The 19,820-nt window shown below is 39.1% G+C and overlaps 1 long non-coding RNA gene and 1 pseudogene across 4 annotated transcripts in view; both read right to left on the bottom strand.

Moving 5' to 3' along the window:
• Nucleotides 1-758: 758 nt before the first annotated feature.
• LOC148778036 (uncharacterized) overlaps nt 759-19,820 on the bottom strand; it is a 139,614-nt gene continuing 120,552 nt past the window's right edge. For 3 of the 4 annotated variants that reach the window (XR_016037197.1, XR_016037194.1, XR_016037196.1), the window contains one exon: nt 4,003-4,379. This is a non-coding gene — a long non-coding RNA (uncharacterized LOC148778036). Of the gene's footprint in view, nt 3,873-4,002; nt 4,380-19,820 lie in introns of those variants that run through there. The other variant, XR_016037195.1, reaches the window with a different exon arrangement.
• LOC129540667 (large ribosomal subunit protein uL24 pseudogene) lies at nt 18,419-18,974 on the bottom strand (annotated as a pseudogene).

Raw genomic sequence — 19,820 nt, forward strand, 5'->3', positions numbered from 1 at the left:
ACCAGGCCTCCCTGTCCATCACGAACTCCCGGAGCTTACCCAAACTCATGTCCATCGAGTCTGTGATGCCATCCAACCATCTCATCCTCTGTCATCCCCTTCTCCTCCTGCCCTCAATCTTTCCCATCACAATGTTTTCAAATGAGTCAGCTCTTCGCATCAGATGGCCAAAGTATTGGAGTTTTCAGCTTCAACATTAGTCCTTCCAATGACAGCCAAGACTGATCTCCTTTAGGATGGACTGGTTGGATCTGCTTGCAGTCCAAGGGACTCAAAAGTCTTCTCCAACACCACAGTTCAAAAGCATCAATTCTTTGGTGATCAGCTTTCTTCACAGTCCAACTCTCACATCCATACATGACCACTGGAAAAACCATAGCCTTGACTAGACGGACCTTTGTTGGAAAATTAATGTCTCTGCTTTTTAATATGCTGTCTAGGCTGGTCATAACTTTCCTTCCAAGGAGTAGACGTCTTTTAATTTCATGGCTGCAGTCACCATCTGCAGTGATTTTGGAGCCCAGAAAAATAAAGTCTGACACTGTTTCCACTGTTTCCCCATCTATTTGCCATGAAGTGATGGGACCGGATGCCATGATCTTAGTTTTATGAATGTTGAGCTTTAAGCCAACTTTTTCACTCTGTTGGTTGAATTTAAATTAGTATTACCAATTGATGCTTTTGAACTGTGGTTCTGGAGAAGACTCTTGAGAGTCCCTTGGACAGCAAGGAGATCAAACCAGTCAATCCTAAAGGAAATTAACTCTGTTCAATAGAAGGACTGATGCTGAAGCTCCGATACTTTGGCCACTTGAAGAGATGACTCATTGTAAAAGACTCTGATACTGGGCAAGACTGAAGGCAAAAGGAGAAGAGAGTGGCAGAGGATGAGATGTTTGGATGACATCACCAACTCAATGAACAGGAACTTGAGCACACTCCGAGAGGCAGTGAAGGACAGGGAAACCTAGTGTGCAGCAGTCGGTGGGGTCGAAAAGAGTCAGACACAACTTCGTGACTGAACAACAAGTATTGTCAAAGAACAACTTGAGTCAATGTGAAGAGAAGACTCAATGGACATGAACTTGAGCAAGCTCCGGGAGTTGATAAAGGACAGGGAAGCCTAGCATGCTGCAGTCCATGGGGTCGCAAAGAGTCGGATATGACTGAGCGACTGAATTGAACTGAAGAAAAACTTAATGACTGCAATGATGATAACAATAGCAACAGCTGCCATTTACTGGGTACTTTACTGAGTATTTTATAAAAATGTATTATTTCCTTAAATCTACACAAAAATCCTGGGAAGTTAAATTATTTTTATGACCATCATTTTACAGACGAAGAAATTGATGTGTTATACATGGTAGCTGCCAAGTTAGCACAGCTGATAATTTGCAGGGCTGGGGTTTAAACCTCTCGTGATTCCAAAGGCTTTCTAGTTTTCCCTGGAAGGTAGTGAGTTAGTGGCTCAAAAGAACCTAGAAGTGGATGCTAGTGAAAATGGCCCATAGAATGAAGGAGGGCTGAGCTGGATAGGAATAAAAGTGGGGCTAACCGTGGAAGAGAAGCCTTTGACCTAACATAGCCAGCATTGTCGAAAACTGGGATTAAAGACATGGACAGTTGAGGAGATTGAATAAGAGATGACACGTGACAGGTTGGCTTATATTTCACCGGCTTTGCGAGTCAGGTTCCTGTTGTTTCAGAAACTGCTAAATATATGGGAAGTTTACATAAGATGCTCCTTTTCTCTCTTCCTTTCACGTATACATCCTGCTCACCCTGAGGTGAAGAGTCTGATCTTAGTAGCCTTATGAAGCGACAGTTTGAGCCTTCTCTTCTTTGCCTGGCCTTCAGACCCCAATTTTCCAGAGACCACAATTGAGAAAGACCTTTTGTTACTGTACAATAGAGGGAAAACTCCCAAGTGGTAGAAAACAGACTGAGGACTTTGCAAAATATAGCAAGTTCATGTCTGCTAATATGTTAAGTTATTTGGCCTCCCTAGTTTAAGTAGTGATTTGTTGTTTTCATGCTAATACAAATTCTTGTATTAATAGGATCATGGCCCTGGGTTTCTTCATCCGCCTGGGAAAAAATTACTTGTTTGATGGTAAACAAAGAACAGAAGAATTGATTCACTGTCCTCGTTTTAAAAAAAGATGGTATGAAGCAATAGTGGAATAATTTTAATTGTAACCCTCTAACACATGCAATCAGTAAGATCATTTGTGTTCTGTTTTTAGGAAATGGAGTATTAAAGAGTACATAGTGCATTAGAAATGCAAAACATGACCGCATGTTCTCAGGATTTTGTCAGTGTTACATGAAAGAGCACTTGTATTGGGATGCTCAGCTCTGAGGGTATTCTCTGTTCAGTGTGTATTTACAGAGATGTATGAATATTTGATTAATGAGTCATGGTCTCTGGAGAAATTTAATAACTGTATTGCTGTACAAAGCCAGGCCCTTAACTGTTAACACAGCTGCCAATAATGTCATTGACACTGCAACCCTTTCTGAATCTAATATATTCTGTGGAGTAAATTCCTTGGTCAAAAAAAGATCTCTGAGAGACATTATTCAGTTATCTGTTTTGAACTTTACCTAATTTACAGGCTCTGATTTGTAAAGATTTTTCCAGTGAAAACAAGCAGTGATATGGAAGCTTTAAAATTACCTATTTTAAATGGTTACTTTTCCCAGAAATTAGTTGAAAAATCATTGGTAAACAGAAAGCAATTGATAATTCTCTTCAAGATTATCTGTCAGGGATTCAGCAGTAATGTTGTCTTGCTTACCATTCAAGAAATAGCTACAAGAAGTAGAAACATGATATACATTTATGATGTAGATATAGATCTCAGATCTATTTGCATGCCATAATCTACATTCATTATTAAACATAATTTAATGCTTTTTCAGGAATTATGGAAGGCTAATTTATCCCTTCTTCATCTATTTTTCTGTTTTAATATCTGTGGAGAAATCAATTCTAACTTTCAAAGTTAGGTAGGTATTTTACTATTGTTACCTCATTTAACTGCTTGGGTAACAGGGAGAAATGTCAAAAAAAGATAAATTTAGTGCAGAAGCTTTTGCTGGAAGCTGTAACTGCAGGTGAGAATTATCCATGCTATGCAGAATTTCCTGCAACACTTCTCCTTAGGGCCACAATGCATTATAGCAGACGTATAATGAAGCTGCTATAAAATCTCTGGTAATTAAGGGGGATTTGACAGTAATTGCAACAGTGAATCAACTTAATTATTACCTGCTTCAAAGAGAGCTAACCTGATGTTATAATCTAACCTTTTCTACTTTTAAAATGGGAGATTAAACAAGTATATGTAGCATTTAAGAATTAAATCTGTTGAGATAGAATTTCATTAATATACTTCTAATATACATTTTATGCACATGTATACATCAGCCTCTCAAGGAGAACTAGAATTGGGCTCTCTGTCATCCTCTGAAGTTATCTGGTAAGCTCTGAAAATTGAACCAAATCCACATCTCTGATTCAAGTCTGCTTCTCCTCAAGCCCAGACAGATTTACCTTGATTATGTTTTACCACAATATAAAGGATACTTTCTTAATATTAACATGTAAAGAAAAGAAACACCATTATTATTATTACTGCTTGCATTTAGATGACTAACTCTTAGAATCTCAAATCTCATCAAGAGCTACAAGCAAGCTGGTATGAAAGTGAAGATGTATAATCATCTGAAAACTCTTGCATAACTTGGTATATTCAATCCTGGGTAAAAAGAACAAGGCACCCAAATCTCAACCCAAGTTCTGTCAGTGGTAAAGCTTCTTGTAAACTACATTCTCCTGTTTCCTGTAGACTGCTGTCTTCATTCTAACAGGAATGGGGATGGAGAAAGATGAAAGAAGTCAGTGTGATTTTAATGAGTTCATGTCATATACCATGTACTATCAAGGACCTAGAACAATTAATACCTGGTTCCATAATTATGATTTAACCCCCCTCCCCCACATACACTGGCAGACTGCCCCTCTCTTTTCTGCTTTTAAGTCATATCTTCATCAGCTTTAGCTTTACCTCTAGCCATATGAATTCTCTATAATTATAGAACTTCAGGAGTGTTGTTTGGGAGCGTGAATCTTTTTGTATGGTTTGTGTTTGCCTTATGTGGAGACCCAATGATAGGCTGGCTTATTTCATAAGAAATGATCGATTAGGCAAGATTTGGGTACAGTTTGGGATGGAACAATCTTACCTCCACTACGTTTGCCAATGAACCAGACCTGATTCTCCATCTCGGGCAGCAGGTCTGCTGGGCAGGCTTTGATCATTGATCTTCGTGAGATTCTTCTGGTATGTTGCAAATTCAGCCTGGATTCCCTGAAGTAAGATTGAGAACATGTGTTATATACCTTGTTTTCTAATGTTGCTTCCCAACCAGATTCCCAATATAGGAACCAAATATGTATGGCTAATAATGAATAACTTATTAGGAAAATTAAGCAAAGTGAGTTTTAATTTCAATTTGGTTACTGATTCGGGAAAAATTGTCTAGAACTTCTTTTCCCTTTATTCCTTTACTAGAATGAATTTCAGCTATTCCATGGGATTTCCTAAAACCCAATCCACTTGTTTGTCTGTTGGAAAACTTTTACCAAAGCGGAAGCTCACCTAAGGAGTGGGCTTTGTAAATGTAGTTAGTACAACTTTCCAAAGGTACCTATTTTGTGATCAGGGATCCTCCTGTTCCATGTGAACCATGGTTGTCTTTAGTTCATGCTCATAACTTTTATTTTACCAGGGATCAGTGATTTATGTAGGGTTTATCCCTCCAAGTTTTGTCTTTGAGATGATTCACTCCTTGTTAGCAATGAGCAGAGGAGGTCAAAGGGCATGAAACTCAGACTAAATGATTCCCACTTGATAAACAATGTAACAAGCCATGGAAAGAAGTTGGAATTGTTGGTCAGATAAATAATCTTTGACTTACACATCTTATCTATGCACTTGATATAGAAAGGAAAACAAGAGTCAAAATCTATACTTTCATGGAACTCACATTTAGTTGTAACTTCCATTTACTAAGTGCTTGCTATTCTAGGCACTTTATATGCATTATCTCATTTTTATGCCATAGACAGAAATCTACGCTTTATAGGGAAGAAACTTGAGACTCAGAGAGACTAGTCAGAATACCCAAGGCTACCCAGCTGGAAAATGATTCATTCAGGATTCCACCCCAGATCTATTTGATTCCATAAGTTGTTGAAACTGCTCAATTTGGGGATTGTATATAGAATTAATGAACCTTATTTTTCTTTTCCTAGATATAAGTGAAAACTAACTTTACCACATTTACCAGGCCAAATATTTACCGTATTTTACTATGATAATGTAATGGAGACCCCTAAGCTTTTATTTTTACTTGTTTTTTACATATAGACACATATGACACATTAATACCTGTTTCTGACAAAACCCAGACATTAGCAAGGTTTCATGAAGACACCTTAAATACAACAGAATTTTCAGTGTTAACATTTTCACTATCAGATATAGCATCAGTTCAGTTCAGTTCAGTTCAGTCGCTCAGTCGTGTCTGACTCTCCGCAACCCCATGAATCACAGCACGCCAGGCCTCCCTGTCCATCACCAACTCCCGGAGTTCACTCAAACTCATGTCCACAGAGTCGGTGATGCCATCCAGCCATCTCATTCTCAGTCGTCCCCTTCTCCTCCCGCCCCCAACCTTTCCCAGTATCAGAGTCTTTTCCAGTGAGTCAACTCGTCGCATGAGGTGGCCAAAGTATTGCAGTTTCAGCTTCAGCATCAGTCCTTCCAATGAACACTCAGGATTGATCTCCTTTAGAATGGACTGGTTGGATCTCCTTGCAGTACAAGGGAATCTCAAGAGTCTTCTCCAGATATGCAGATGACACTGCCCTTATGGCAGAAAGTGAAGAGGAACTAAAAAGCCTCTTGATGAAAGTGAAAGAAGAGAGGGAAAAGGTTGGCTTGAATCTCAACATTCAGAAAACAAAGATCATGGCATCTGGTCCCATCACTTCATGGGAAATAGATGGGAAAACAATGGAAACAGTGTCAGACTTTATTTTTTGGGGCTCCAAAATCACTGCAGATGCTGATTGCAGCCATGAAATTAAAAGACGCTTGCTCCTTGGAAGGAAAGTTATGACCAACCTAGATAGTATATTAAAAAGCAGAGACATTACTTTGCCAACCAAGGTCCATCTAGTCAAGGCTATGGTTTTTCCCGTGGTCATGTATGGATGTGAGAGTTGGACTGTGAAGAAGGCTGATCGCCAAAGAATTGATGCTTTTGAACTGTGGTGCTGGAGAAGATATAGCATAAGCACCAGTAAATTTTGAAGCTATTGTTATTGTTGTTTAGTTGCTAAGGTGTGTCTGACTCATTGTGACCTGTAGCCCATCAGGCTCTTCTATCCTCTATCCACATCCCAGGCAAGAATATTGGAGTGGGTTGCCATTTCCTTCTCCAGGGGATCTTCTCAACCTAGGGATCAAACCTGCATATCCTACATTCTAGGAAGATTCTTTTACCACTGAGCCAACTGGGAAGAACTTTGAAGCTGTTACCTTCCCCTTCTCTCAGTTCCTCTCAGATCTTTCCCATAAGCTAAATATGTACTAAGTTCTTCTGAACTTTATGAAGAATGGTACCCTGCATGGTAAAGACTTACTTCTTTGTTCTTATAGAATGATGAAGTGAAAAAAATTAGGATTATGCTTTCTGAGAGAAAGTTAGTTATACAATCACCTCAATTATTCAAGGATAGAATATTAGATTAAGAATATATTCATTCATGCCTTGGACAATAGAGAAGGATTTTTTAGTTGACATAACAAGATTGCAATAAGGGATTATGAGTGATCTGGAATCACCTGAAAAATGATGTGTGTCTTTGAAAGGTGGCCATGTTTTAGGAAATTTAAAGATTATCTAGTCCATTGTCTTCATTTTAAAGATGAGGAAACTGAGGTCCTCTAAGATAAAATTATTTGCTCAAGTTAACTACTACACAGGACAGAGCTCTAATTAGAATACAGTTTTTTCTTTTAGCTGAGAGAGAATTCATTTTAGAGTTAATGTTAGGCAATTCGAATATAAACAGCAGAACATCTACTGATGTCATTTAAAAAGTCTACTCTTATTTAAGTAAATTGGATTGTTCAGTTGACTTTCAAAACTAGAGTCTGGAAAAGAGATGGAGTTCTTCTTACAGAAGTTTCCTCTCCTCTGGTGTCTGGCTTGAGTGTTGATGTAGACTTGGGATAGTGAGTGAGTGAAACCATGAGGAGAGAAAATAGAAAACTATTTTCCCTGGTGGTCCAGTGGCTAAGACTCTGTGCTCCCAACATAGAGGGTGCCAATTTGATCCCTGATCAGGGAACTAGCTCCCACATACCACAATTAAAGATCCCGCACGCTGCAGTGACGATCTTCAATCCCATGTGCCACAACTAAGGCCTGGAACAGCCAAATAAGTAAATATTTTAAATAATTCCTCTTAAAAAAGCAAACAAACAAAACCTAATAGCAGAGGGAATCAATCTGAGCTCTTTTGAAAAATTCTACCCCTTCCTCCCAATTCATATCTTGGCTTTTTGTGTTATTGTTTTTGAGTCATTTCTGCAAGAGGCATAGGAATACAGGTGATAACTAACTACCAGTTGGCATAACTTCAAAAGGAGGGTAGGATGTGAGAAAAAAATGAATGGAGATATTTAACATAAAATCTGTTTCGGTTCTATTGCCATCTAACATATCACCTGAATATATCAAGCCTTAACCAGAGAACGATGTTATTCCTGATGGTTCTGCAGGTGGATTGAGCTCAGCTACAAGGTTCTTCTGCTCCTATGGTGAAGCTTCAGTCAGTTATGTCTTGGACTAGAACATCCAAAATGGTCTCTTCTAAGACCACTCTCAAGTTATCGCTCGTCATTCTAACCTGAACTTTTTAGTGCCTGGCAACACTTAAGAGAGCACAAATGTGGTAGCTTCTTGGCCTTCTCAAAGCTCATACCAGAATCTTGCAAGTGTCACTTCTGCTAAGTTCTATTGAGCAAAAGCAACTCAAAAGTCCAGCTCAGATTCACAGCTAGAGGAAATACATTCCATTTACTGAGAAGACAAATGGCAAAGAATTTCATGACCGTCTTTAATCCATTATAATCTCGTGTCTAGATCTTGGTTTTTGTTTCTCAATCAATCTTATATCTTAACGTTTTTACCACTTAATGTCCGTATCAAACACTCAACAAGTGCCAGTATTTCCTTCAGTTCAGTTCAGTCGCTCAGTCGTGTCCGACTCTTTGCGACCCCATGAATCACAGCACGCTAGGCCTCCCTGTCCATCACCAACTCCCGGAGTTCACTCAGACTCATGTCCATCGAGTTGGTGATGCCATCCAGCCATCTCATTCTCTGTCGTCCCCTTCTCCTCCTGCCCCCAATCCCTCCCAGCATCAGAGTCTTTTCCAGTGAGTCAACTCTTCGCATGAGGTGGCCAAAGTATTGGAGTTTCAGCTTTAGCATCAGTCCTTCCAATGAACACCCAGGATTGATCTCCTTTAGAATGGACTGGTTGGATCTCCTTGCAGTCCAAGGGACTCTCAAGAGTCTTCTCCAACACCACAGTTCAAAAGCATCAATTCTTCGGTGCTCAGCTTTCTTCACAGTCCAACTCTCACATCCATACATGACCACTGGAAAAACCACCACAGTCTTGACTAGATGGAACTTTGTTGGCAAAGTAATGTCTCTGCTTTTTAATATGCTGTCTAGGTTGGTCATAACTTTCCTGCCAAGGAGTAAGCATCTTTTAATTTCATGGCTGCAGTCACCACCTGCAGTGATTTTGGACCCCCAAAAGATAAAGTCAGCCACTGTTTCCACTGTTGCCCCATCTATTTGCCATGAAGTGATGGGACCAGATGCCATAATCTTAGTTTTCTGAATGTTGAGCTTTAAGCCAACTTTTTCACTCTCTGTATGTTTCCTCGGTTTCCCCCAAAGACAAAGAAATTCACAGATGTACACGACTTAGGAAAAATGCTAGGATTATGATGTGAAAGCCTAGATTTCAGAGATTACAAAAAGATCCCTAATGATCTGCATGAGAATGGAAGTGAATTTTCCAGCCCCCTGTACTCTCTAGGGGTATAAAAACAAGGCCTCAAATCCTAGGAAAGTTAAGTTTTGGAATGAAAAGAAATATGAACATGTAAGAGTGAGCCAGAGAGAGAATTTTGGCTGGGAATTTAGATGTGTAATTTGGTTCAGCAAGAAGACCCAATCCATTTTCCCTTTGGCTGCTGCATTGTGGTTTCTCTAATAGAGTCTGAATTTAGAGAATCATCTCTTCTGACCAGGTACTCCTCTGCCAGAACAATGGAAAGTGCCAAACTACCGCGGTGGTGATGGCCAACCTGACATAGAGACATTGGAAAAATAGGAATAAGGGATTGGCTTTGATTTCCCTGAACTTTATTAAAAAAAAAAAAACAAAAAAACTTACAAAGGCACTACACACAAGCACTCAGTCTGCTTTTCTGCTGAAAAGCCAGTGATTGCACTGCAGCAGGACCCTCTTAGTGAGGCATGTAGACAATGGTGGGAATGGGTGTTATGGAGTGGATTACACTGCAAAGACAGCAATGTGATTTTGAATCCTTTTTTCCCTGAAGGTACCAGCAGACTCACCAAGAGGTCACCTCTTCCCGCTCAAATTTGATACAGCAGTTTATCATGTCAGATTACGCTATGGAGGGTTAAAGCCTATAGGGCTTCTGGCTGGCAGGATTTCATATTGGGGCCCCTCAGGCCATATGGAGGAAGACTAAGAAATTCATTCTCCTTTTCCCATTGTCTATCATTTTGTCTCCTTTTCCCATCCCAGTCTCCTCTTGACCAACCTTATAGCCCAAGTCCAAGTCATGTCTTTGAAATAAGCATTGTAAGATTTTTCCTCTTATCCATTAAGAGAAGTTTCCCAATCGTGTCTGAATAAATTTAGTAAAAAGAAATATAAAGGAATGGGTTTTTAATCTTAATTTATAAATTTTCATAAGTTTCCACAAACTTAGGAAACTGTCTTTTAACATTTGGAACAATTCTGTGAAAAGAATTTCAAATTACTTCTGCCTAATAAAGAATAATCTATAGAGGCAGCATCATGAGAGAAAAATATACCTAAGGAATTCTTTTGTAAGCTACTATATTAAGATTCCCTTCACCGCTCCTATTGGAGTTCCATCACCACCTATTTCAGATTTTGCTCATAGTAATTATTTCATTGTAAAAATCTTTTGTATCTATTTTCTGAATTGCTATGTTGTCTATAAATATTTAGTGATAATTCATGATTGGGTTGTATTTACCCCTGTAGTTATGTATTACAAATGAAAAGGCAGCATCTGCTGAGATTAAAAGTGGCCGCATTTTCACTGGAGCTTAATTAAATGCCAAAATTTATCTACATTAACAACAAAGTAGTGAAATTTATTGATCAATTCACATGATATAAGTTGACAAATGGCTTAAGCAATTTCCATAATTTTCTACACGTGTTAAAATTTGTAATGAAAAAGAACACTATATTAACATTAAATGAGAAATGAAAGGGAGGTTTTGTACTGGGGCCAGTGCCCTAGAGCAGTGTACTTTGTTTTCCGGGCCCTGTCCAGGCTTGCTGTTTGAGCTGTGTACAGATGGGTCTCTGACAGTCCTACAGCTGTTCTCCTAATTGTCCATTAAGTGTTCTATTGATTCTCTGATTCAAAGTACATGTCTTTCAGCTCAAGCTATCGTGTGAAGTGGCAGACACATTCCTTGTAGAATGACAGAGCTGCTTAAAACCTAAAAATGTGGTCTGCCAGTTTCAATTGAGGATCCTGCTTTCAAAGGAGAAGGCTTGGTTAAAGGCCCTTTGTAATAGCTGGTTAGGTTTTATTTTCTAAACTTTTAGCATCAATCAATTAAAGCAGCAGCAGCACGAAGAGTTTTAATTCCTGGTTAAGCATGTACAGATTGCACCTGGCTGGTTCAGGGTAGTGTGAGGGGATCAGGATTGGTAATAGGAGATCAGCCTTCTTTAACTGTATGTAGATTTTTTTCCCCTTGTACACCTGACATACGCAAAGTCATTTTCATTTGACTTACAAGTTCACTTTTAGCATTTTTTAAAAAATTGAGATCATCTGCAATTCTAGATTATGCCAGTCAGAAGCCTGTTTAAAATCACCTTTCTTTAATCTGGAAAGTGAAAGATAAGATGCATATCTGTTGCGAGGACCATAAATCTTCAGAGAAACAAATAACCATAGATAAAACTGTAAAAGTTATTTAGTTCTTCACTGGAAGAGGTTTATTAATCTAAAATTTCCAGTCCACTGTGTCATGATTTGGTTAGCACTCTATCTCATTTTGTGCTATGGTACCTCAAGCAAAGAGCTGATCGCTTCAGAGTTTGAACATGATCAGTTGTGTAGTTAAGTGCAAGGACTAAAACAAATGCCGCTCTCCAAAAAAAGTTCCAAACTCGTTTAGTTTGCCTCCAATACTATTCGCTTTCTTTTCTTAATGAGATGATACATTCTAATGTTTTTACCACTTCCATTTAGCTGTTAATTGCTTTCTAATATAATATTTCAATAGGAAGCAGTCTTATTATCTAGTAATCTTCCCGTATAAATGAAATGAACAAATAATGTTTGTGGCCTCCTGTGTATCAATTTAATTAGGAGCAACCCTAATGGCCCTAATTAACAATTGAAGTTCTCTAGTGTGATTTTAGATATTAAGTCTTGAGATTCATCTAGATTTTTAAAGGGGAAAAAGACTGTCATACACACTTATTTAAACATGTTTAATGTATTAAATATACATGTCTAAATGTGTAAAAATGAAAAATATAGATTAAGAAAAATCACTTTAAAGGAATGATTAATTAAAAACTGCTCGGTTTCTCACCATTAGCTGTTCATTCTTTTTTTTTGTCTCCTTTGTATCTTCCCACAAGAGCCCCTTTTGAAGAATACTCTTCTTTTCCTCTCATTATTGTTGGTAAGGGAGCATGGCCACTAAACTAGTGTTCGCCTTGTCAAAAGCAAGTGATTTGTATCCTGATGCTTTGTCTGAAGGTGGACTCTTTGCTCTGACCCTCCCAGCCCATAAGCCTCCACACTGTAGTGTCTTAAGTAGGGAGTGAGTGACCCACAGTAAAATTACTGAAACAAGGAGACAGAATTTATGTACTTAAAATGTTTTTCCAGTGTAATGAGTTTGGGATTTGGAAGCATTAGGAGTTGCATAGTCTATTTACTTTTAAAAATATTTTGAAATTACCTAAAATAGGTAAATGGGCGGAATATAGGGTACATGTTCCAAATCAAATCTGAATTTAAGCATTTGTATTTTTTCAGAATATGGAAACTTCAAGCAAAATGTCCCTTTACCAAAGGATGATAAATCCCCCACATGTGCTTTTTCTTGGGAAACAAGTGAAAAATCTATTTCTAACATAGTAATACAGTATATATTGATACCTGCAAAACATTATGTGAATCTAGTTAGACACCAGCACTTTCAATTACACTGTTAGCCAGTTTTTAAAAAAGATTTTTAGAAGCTTTCAACGGTAGACTTTTGTCTTGTTGAATGAACTTCAGCTACACTAAATTTTAAGTAAATTTGTGATGACTGAGCAATATACATTGGCTGAGCTAGAATCCAATAACCCACAGGACAAATTAATTTTCAACAAAAAGGGCAGAAACCTCAAGTGCCATGAGTATATGGAGTCTCATTCTATCTCTCTGGAGCCATTTTTGCAAATCACTACAGCTATTCATAATCTAAATCAGTCTCCTTTAGCAGCAGAAAGATCTTTTTTCATGACAAAACAGAAGATGACATTCATTAGTGCCTAACTTGCATAAGCTACCTTAAATTTATTGGTGCTCTTCTACTTATCTGAGTAAGAATTCCTTTGTCTACAGCTATAGGAAAATTCCAGTTGTACTACTTAAAAAATAAATTGTCACTTTTATCAGAACTTTTGGCAGTTTACTTTATTTTAGAAGTAAAACTGGTGGTTAAGGTTTTAAGACTTCCAATGGGCGTTGCTTCAATCATATTTAATAGGTGCCTAGGATAGTAACAGGATTATGTATCAGCTTCTCGGCTGCAAAAAAATAAAAAGCCACATTTTCATCCATGCACTGCTAGAGAGGTGTATGGGGGAACCAACCTTTGTGGTGGTGGATATGGCTAAATACATCATCTTTCCTGCCAGTTATGGACACACGTAAAACCAACCAACCTGTTTGCTCATGTATTCAAGGGCTATGTGGGATTTTAAAAGGGTCAAAATGCTTATAAAATATTATTTTGAAAAGTTCCATAAACTGTTCTAAGCCTTTTTACTTAAGAAAAGGCCCAGTCAAGGGGAAGCTTAGTCTTATATTCACAATCTTCTGATTAGAACCCCTTTTTTTTGCTGTTCAAATTTCCCTTTCAGTTTATAAGAACCAGGCTTGGATCTGTGTGGAAAAATTATGTGGTAGCTATATCATTAGGACTTTTTTTTTTTTTTGCTTTCTGTCCACTCCTGCCTCCATCCATGCTGGTTAAAAAGAAATAACGAACAATTGCGTATACTTAAATTTTGCAATGATAGAATGATAGGTTTTGTTTTCTCCTGAAAATCAGATGTTTGGCCTGGTGAGACAGTGAGGAGAATTATCCAGCAAGAGTTATTTTGGCAGGGCAAAATGGCACCTTGGTGCGTCTGTGCAGAGCAGGAGAACATGGGAATGTGCCTTGACCGAAGCTGGCTTGGCTATGGGTTCATGGTGTATAAGATAGCCAGATCCTAACACTTCTTTTGTTCTGAGTCTACACAGCATCTCTAATGCCTGAATTCACATCTCAATCTGTTGCTAGTCATCATTTAACTCAGACGGCGACACTGAGGCAGGACTTGGCTGTGACCTGGAGTGAAGGCAGAACTGAATATTACTCCAAGTGGTGTGGTCCATCAGTTGCAAGATGTCTTCTATTTTGATTACAACAACAACAAAACAGTTACTTTAACTGGGAATTGTGGGGAATTTGGGGTTTAAGGGAGATGAGAAAAGGGTGCTTAGGGATAATTTCTGATTACATATTTGCGTGAGGCTTTCAGAGGCTGACCTCTGTCGTATTGGTTTTCCTCCTCCTTCACTGCTCCTTCTAAAGTCCGTCCTCCTCTTTAATCTGTAAGTGTTGGGGTGCCCTAGAACTCAGTCCTTAGTCTTTGTTTCTTCTCTCCGTGATTATTTCCTCCAGGTTCGTGACTCTAAATAATTATATGGTGGCTATTCCCAAATGTATAACTCCAGCTTGAGCCTCTCCCCTTCACAAGTTGTCTTACATTCTCCAGCTGCATATCTAGTGGGCATCTCAAATATATCAGTAATATACGTTTGACCTGATCTGATCTTTCCTTCCCACCCCCAGGCTCCCCACATCCCCGACCAAACAAGCTGTGTTCTTCACAGTCTTCTGTCTCAATAAACAGCAGTTCGAGCTGCTCACTTGCTCAGGCCAAAACCCAGGAAGTTATCCTTGACTCCTCTCTTTCACTTTCTCATGCCTTGTGTCAATTCCATCAACAAATCCTGCCATCTCCAGGGTTGGGAAGATCCCCTGGAGAAGGGAATGGCTCCCCACTCCAGTATTCTTGCCTGGAGAATTCCATAGACAGAGGAGCTTGGCAGGCTACAGTCTGTGGGGTCGCGAAGAGTTGGACACGACTGAGAAAATTTCACATGCATATAAACTTGTTGCCAGTATCTTCTCTGATCACCTCATTGAAGACTGACACCCTCCTATCCCCACATCCACATCAAGCTCTTCCTATTTCTGTTCTCTGTTTTATCTTTCTCCACAGCACTTATCATTAGCTGTCATTCCATATATTTTATTTGTCTGTCTATTGTGTCTTTCCTTATAGAATGGCAATTCCTAGAGAGCATGTTTTGTTTACTGTTGGATTCCTAGTACCTAGAACAGTGCCTCTAACATATTAGACCTCAACAGATATTTGTTGAATGAGTGAACAAAGTGCTTAGAGTAGTTCCTAGCACATAATGAGCACTCAGTACATATTAACTATTATTTTAAAAGTTGTCATGGTGCATAGTATAGGATAACTATAAGCAAGGAAGCTACTTATACATATTAATGATTCTAAAACTCTGTACAATATGCTCTTTTATTATTTCCCTTTAGCGTTAAAATATCCCTTTTGAAATATCCCAGTGCTTAGCATCCTGCTTTGTATACCCTTGGTATAGTTTAATTAAATGAGTGGTTCAGCTTCGAATTGAGAATATCCTCTTTAGAAGGCCAGGACTAGAAATTCAGTGTTCTTTGGGACCAGTTTCCTAATTAAATCTTTTCAAGACAAAAGCAATAAGGATACCAGAAATTTACAGGTTAGAATTTCCCCTTCTTTCATTCTAAGGCTTTGTTCTTAGTCCTGGGTCTTTTTCATTTAATTTAAAATTACAGGGCAATTTCAATAGTTTCACTTTGTTTTTCATTGTAGAACTTGGTGCCCATGTGTATGATAATACAAAGCCCAATATCATAGCAAATGATACACATGTTCATGAAGATCCCTTTGCCATGTCAGTTCAACACATACGGAGATTTGCTTACTGTGCTAAGTTTTAGGGATTTGTAGATGAGTATTACTTGGTTCTGCCTTTGAGGAACCCAAGAACAATAGAGAAGACAAACACATAAATAATTATATTTCAACACAGTGTAATAAATGCTGTAAGAAAACCATATGCAGAGGTGCAGAGGTAGCAAATAGGAAGGGATGATTAACTTTGGGAGATGGTGAGAGTTGGAGAGAAGATTGAAAGAAGGCTTCTTAACGGTTGTGCCTAAGCAAAGCTTTTATGTACAAAACAATGTAAACATGAATTATTATAGTCAGAGAGGTGGGGGCTGGAGAGGAAGGAGGCATTTCAGAGAGAGGGAACAGCACGCCAAGGCACAAAGATATGTAACAGCCTTAGGTACCAGAAAATCACAATCTGTTTGGCATCACTGAAGCACAAGGGGTGTGTGTGTGTGTGGTGTGTAGGGGGTGCTGCCATGTGTGGGAAGTCACAGAACATGAGGCTGCAGGGCCTTCCATTGCAACATTAAGAGCTCCCATGTGGTCAGTGGGGGAGCTATTCAAAAGAGAAGCCAAGTTCTAAAAGCTACTCTGCTTGCTCTACAGATGGTGTACCGAAGAAGATAAGAGTGGAGGGAAGGAGTCTACTTAGGAAGCTATTGAAAAAGCCCTAGGGTAAGCTGATGATGGCCTGAACTAAAGCAGTGTTACTGGGGAATGGAGAAGAAGAAAGGGCTTTTGAGACTTAGGAAAAACAAATCTGATTGATCACACTTAGGGGACATGAGGATGAAAAACATCTATGTGCTTCATAAAAATACATTTCTTATCCCCAGATTCTAAATATTTTTATTTTTAACTGAAGTATATTTTATTTACAATGTTGTTTCAATCTCTGCTGTATAGCAAAGTGACCCAGTTATACATATCTGTACATTCTTTTTTATATTCTTTTCCAATATGGTTTATCACAGGATGTTGAATATAGTTCCCTGTGCTATACAGTAGAACCTCATTGCTTATTCATTCTATATATAATAGTTTGTATCTACCCCAAACTCTCAGTCCATCTGTCTTACTTCCCCCATTGCCCTTGGCAACCACAAGTCTGTTCTCTATGTCTGAGTCTGTTCCTGGTTTTATAGATAGGTTCATTTGTGCCGTATTTTAGATTCCACATATAAGTGATATCATGTGGTATTTGTCTTTATCTTTTTGATTTACTTAATATGATAATCTCTAATTACATCCATGTTGCTGCAAATGGCATTATTTTGTGCTTTTCATGGCTGAGTAGTATTCCATTATATATATATTTATTTTTATATAAACACACACACACACATATACATACCACAACTTCTTTATCCACTCCTCTGTCAGTGGACATTTAGATTGTTTTCATCTCTTGGCTATTGTGAATACTGCTGCAATGAACATAGAGGTGCATGTATCTTTTTAAATTATAGTTTTGTTTATTCCCAGAAGTGGGATTGCTGGACTGATTCTAAATAAGCTACAGCCTCACCATTTGCTGAGAAGGTGCATTCTGAGGATGAAGCTATGGCAGGCCTCTGCACCCCACAGATCCATGGAAGAGCTGGGTTCCTCTGGGGTTTCATACCCAGAACTGAATGGTAGGTTTCCAAGGCCAAGGACCCTAACCTGGTCTCTGAAAGCTACGGGGAGTCTCATTTAGTTGAAGCTTCTACTTAATGCAAGAACAGTTTCTTGCATTAAGGATCCTGGACACAAGATTATCCAGCCTCAGTTTGAAATCCACTTTGAGAGATGAGGATTTTGCTACTCCTTAAGGCAGCACTTTTTATCTTTGAACAGTTCTATTAGAAAGTTTCTGTTATGATGTTGTTTTTAAATGCCATGTACTCAGTGAGTGATATAAACACATGGTAAATTTCAGTTTTCTAATAAAATTTACCAAATAAATAAAAGTATTTTTTTTTAAAAAAAAGTAAGTTCTGTTTATACTGAGCTGAAAGTGTGTTAGTTGCTCAGTCGTGTCTGACTCTTTGTGACCCCGTGGATGGTAGCTCACCAGGCTCCTCTGTCCATGGAATTCTCCAGGCAAGAATACTGGAATGGATTGCCATTTCCTTCTCCAGGGTAGCTTCCTGACCCAGGGATGAAACCCAGGTCTTCTGCACTGCAGGCAGATTCTTTACTGTCTGAGTCACCAGCTGGCCCTCTAATCTTTGGGTCTGATTATATAATGCCACACAAGTGTGTTTCTTTTTCAAGAAGAAGTCTTACTCAGAAATTAAACATGACTTTAATTTCTTTGTGGGACATGGTTTCTGGACTCCTTTTATCTTGTTTGTGTGTCTGGAAACAAGTGTGAAATATCAGTGCTCCTATCAGAAGCAGCACCAACAACCTGTCTTCATTCAGGGCGCCTATTCCTACAAAGTGGAGGGCCAACTGTACCACACTATTTTATATGAGGGATTTGAGCATGAACAGATTATAGTATCCGTGAGGGTTTCTAGAGTCAACCCCCTGCATATACCAAGGGCTACTATACTATCCATAAGAGCCCGGTGGTCTGGACATGTATTTTCATTAGGTAGCCTGAGGTTCACAGGTGTTTTAGCAGCCAAATCATTAGCACCTGCTGAGTTTCTGGCCACCCAAACCCCCAAGGTAAGTCTTTCTTACCCTGTCAATCCTATTCAGTTCAACTGATTTTTTTTTTTCATTTTAACAGTTTTTAATGAAAGCTGTAGACAAGATGACTTTATTCTTGCATCTTCTCAATTGTTTCTTCCTTATATTTGCCCTTTTCCTTTCCTACTTGGCGAGATTTGGCTTTACGTTCGAGGATCTTTTTGCGGTCTTTGTCCAGTTTTAGTCTGGTGATAACCACCTTGCTGGGGTGAATGCCCACATGGACAGTTGTACCATTAGCCTTCTCCGGCTGCACTGGTTCAATGTAGATGACGTATTTCTTCCTGTAAACCTGGACTACTTTGCCAATTTGCTGCCCTTTGTAGTGCCCTCATACAACCTGAACTTCATCATCCTTTCGGATGGGCATGGATCGAACGTTGTACTTCTGTCTTAGCTCTTTAGAAAGAGGAGAAGACATAATTTTCCTGCGAATGTGGGAAGGCGCATTGAAATGCCTTTTTCGATTCTTGCTTCGGTCAGAAGTCACAAAGGGATTGAACTTCATTTTGGCCGCCGGCGCTTCAGCGATGGCCACAGAAGGGAAGAGATCAGCAGGCTGCTTCCGGTTCTGATTTTTTTTTTTTTAATATTTCTTTTTATTTATTTGTTGCAGCACACAGGATCTTTGTTGCAGCATGTGAGATCTAGTTCCCTGACCAGGGATTGAACCCAGGCTCCCTAAATTGGGAGTGCAAAGTCTTAGCCACTGGACCATCAGGGAATTCCCAGTTCAAATGATTTTGAGAACTTATATGCCGGACTTTTGAGAATACATTCCTGTGAAATTTCTCCTTCTTGGGTTTGTAGCCCCAGAGTTTGTCTGTGATGGATGTTTACTGGTTCAAGACTCAAGACAATCTATTAACCATGCTTTTAGTTTGACAAGTGTTCCTGGAGGTTAATCTCTTAACTCCATCCTCTCCTCATCTTCAAGGGTTTATATTCCTTTCTTGTCTCGACCTTTTCCTGATTCCAGATCAGCTCTGCAACTTTAATTGATGGTTTGTTCTGCTGCAGCAGCTGATGAGACCCCCACCTGTTGCCCCTGAGCCTCTGTTGTTGCGCCACTACCCTGCTGTCACTCCTGGTGAGAATAGCCGACTTGGGTGTGTCTTTGGAGTTTGTCACTCCCCTGTGCACTGCTCACCCCCACATTGTTGGTGACACTGTTATCATTCCTTTTGCTTCTAGTCATCCTAGTCCTTCCCCTGTTCCAGCAGGCCCTGCAATCAGACTGGGAAGACCCCCAAGGATCGCACTCCTTTAATTATATGCCACAGAGGAAGGCATACCTTGTGTACGTGTGTGTACATGTTCTAATACCCCATCTGTGTTACAGACCTTATTTATTTTGCCCTACATTTATGTTCTTTTACAGACTCCCTAACTCACCCCTTTGGCCACCTGATGC

Source organism: Moschus berezovskii, chromosome 4 (genome assembly GCF_049115385.1).
Source record: "Moschus berezovskii isolate FMDL1 chromosome 4, NW_MosBer_1.0, whole genome shotgun sequence".
NCBI classification, from domain to species: Eukaryota; Metazoa; Chordata; class Mammalia; order Artiodactyla; family Moschidae; genus Moschus; species Moschus berezovskii.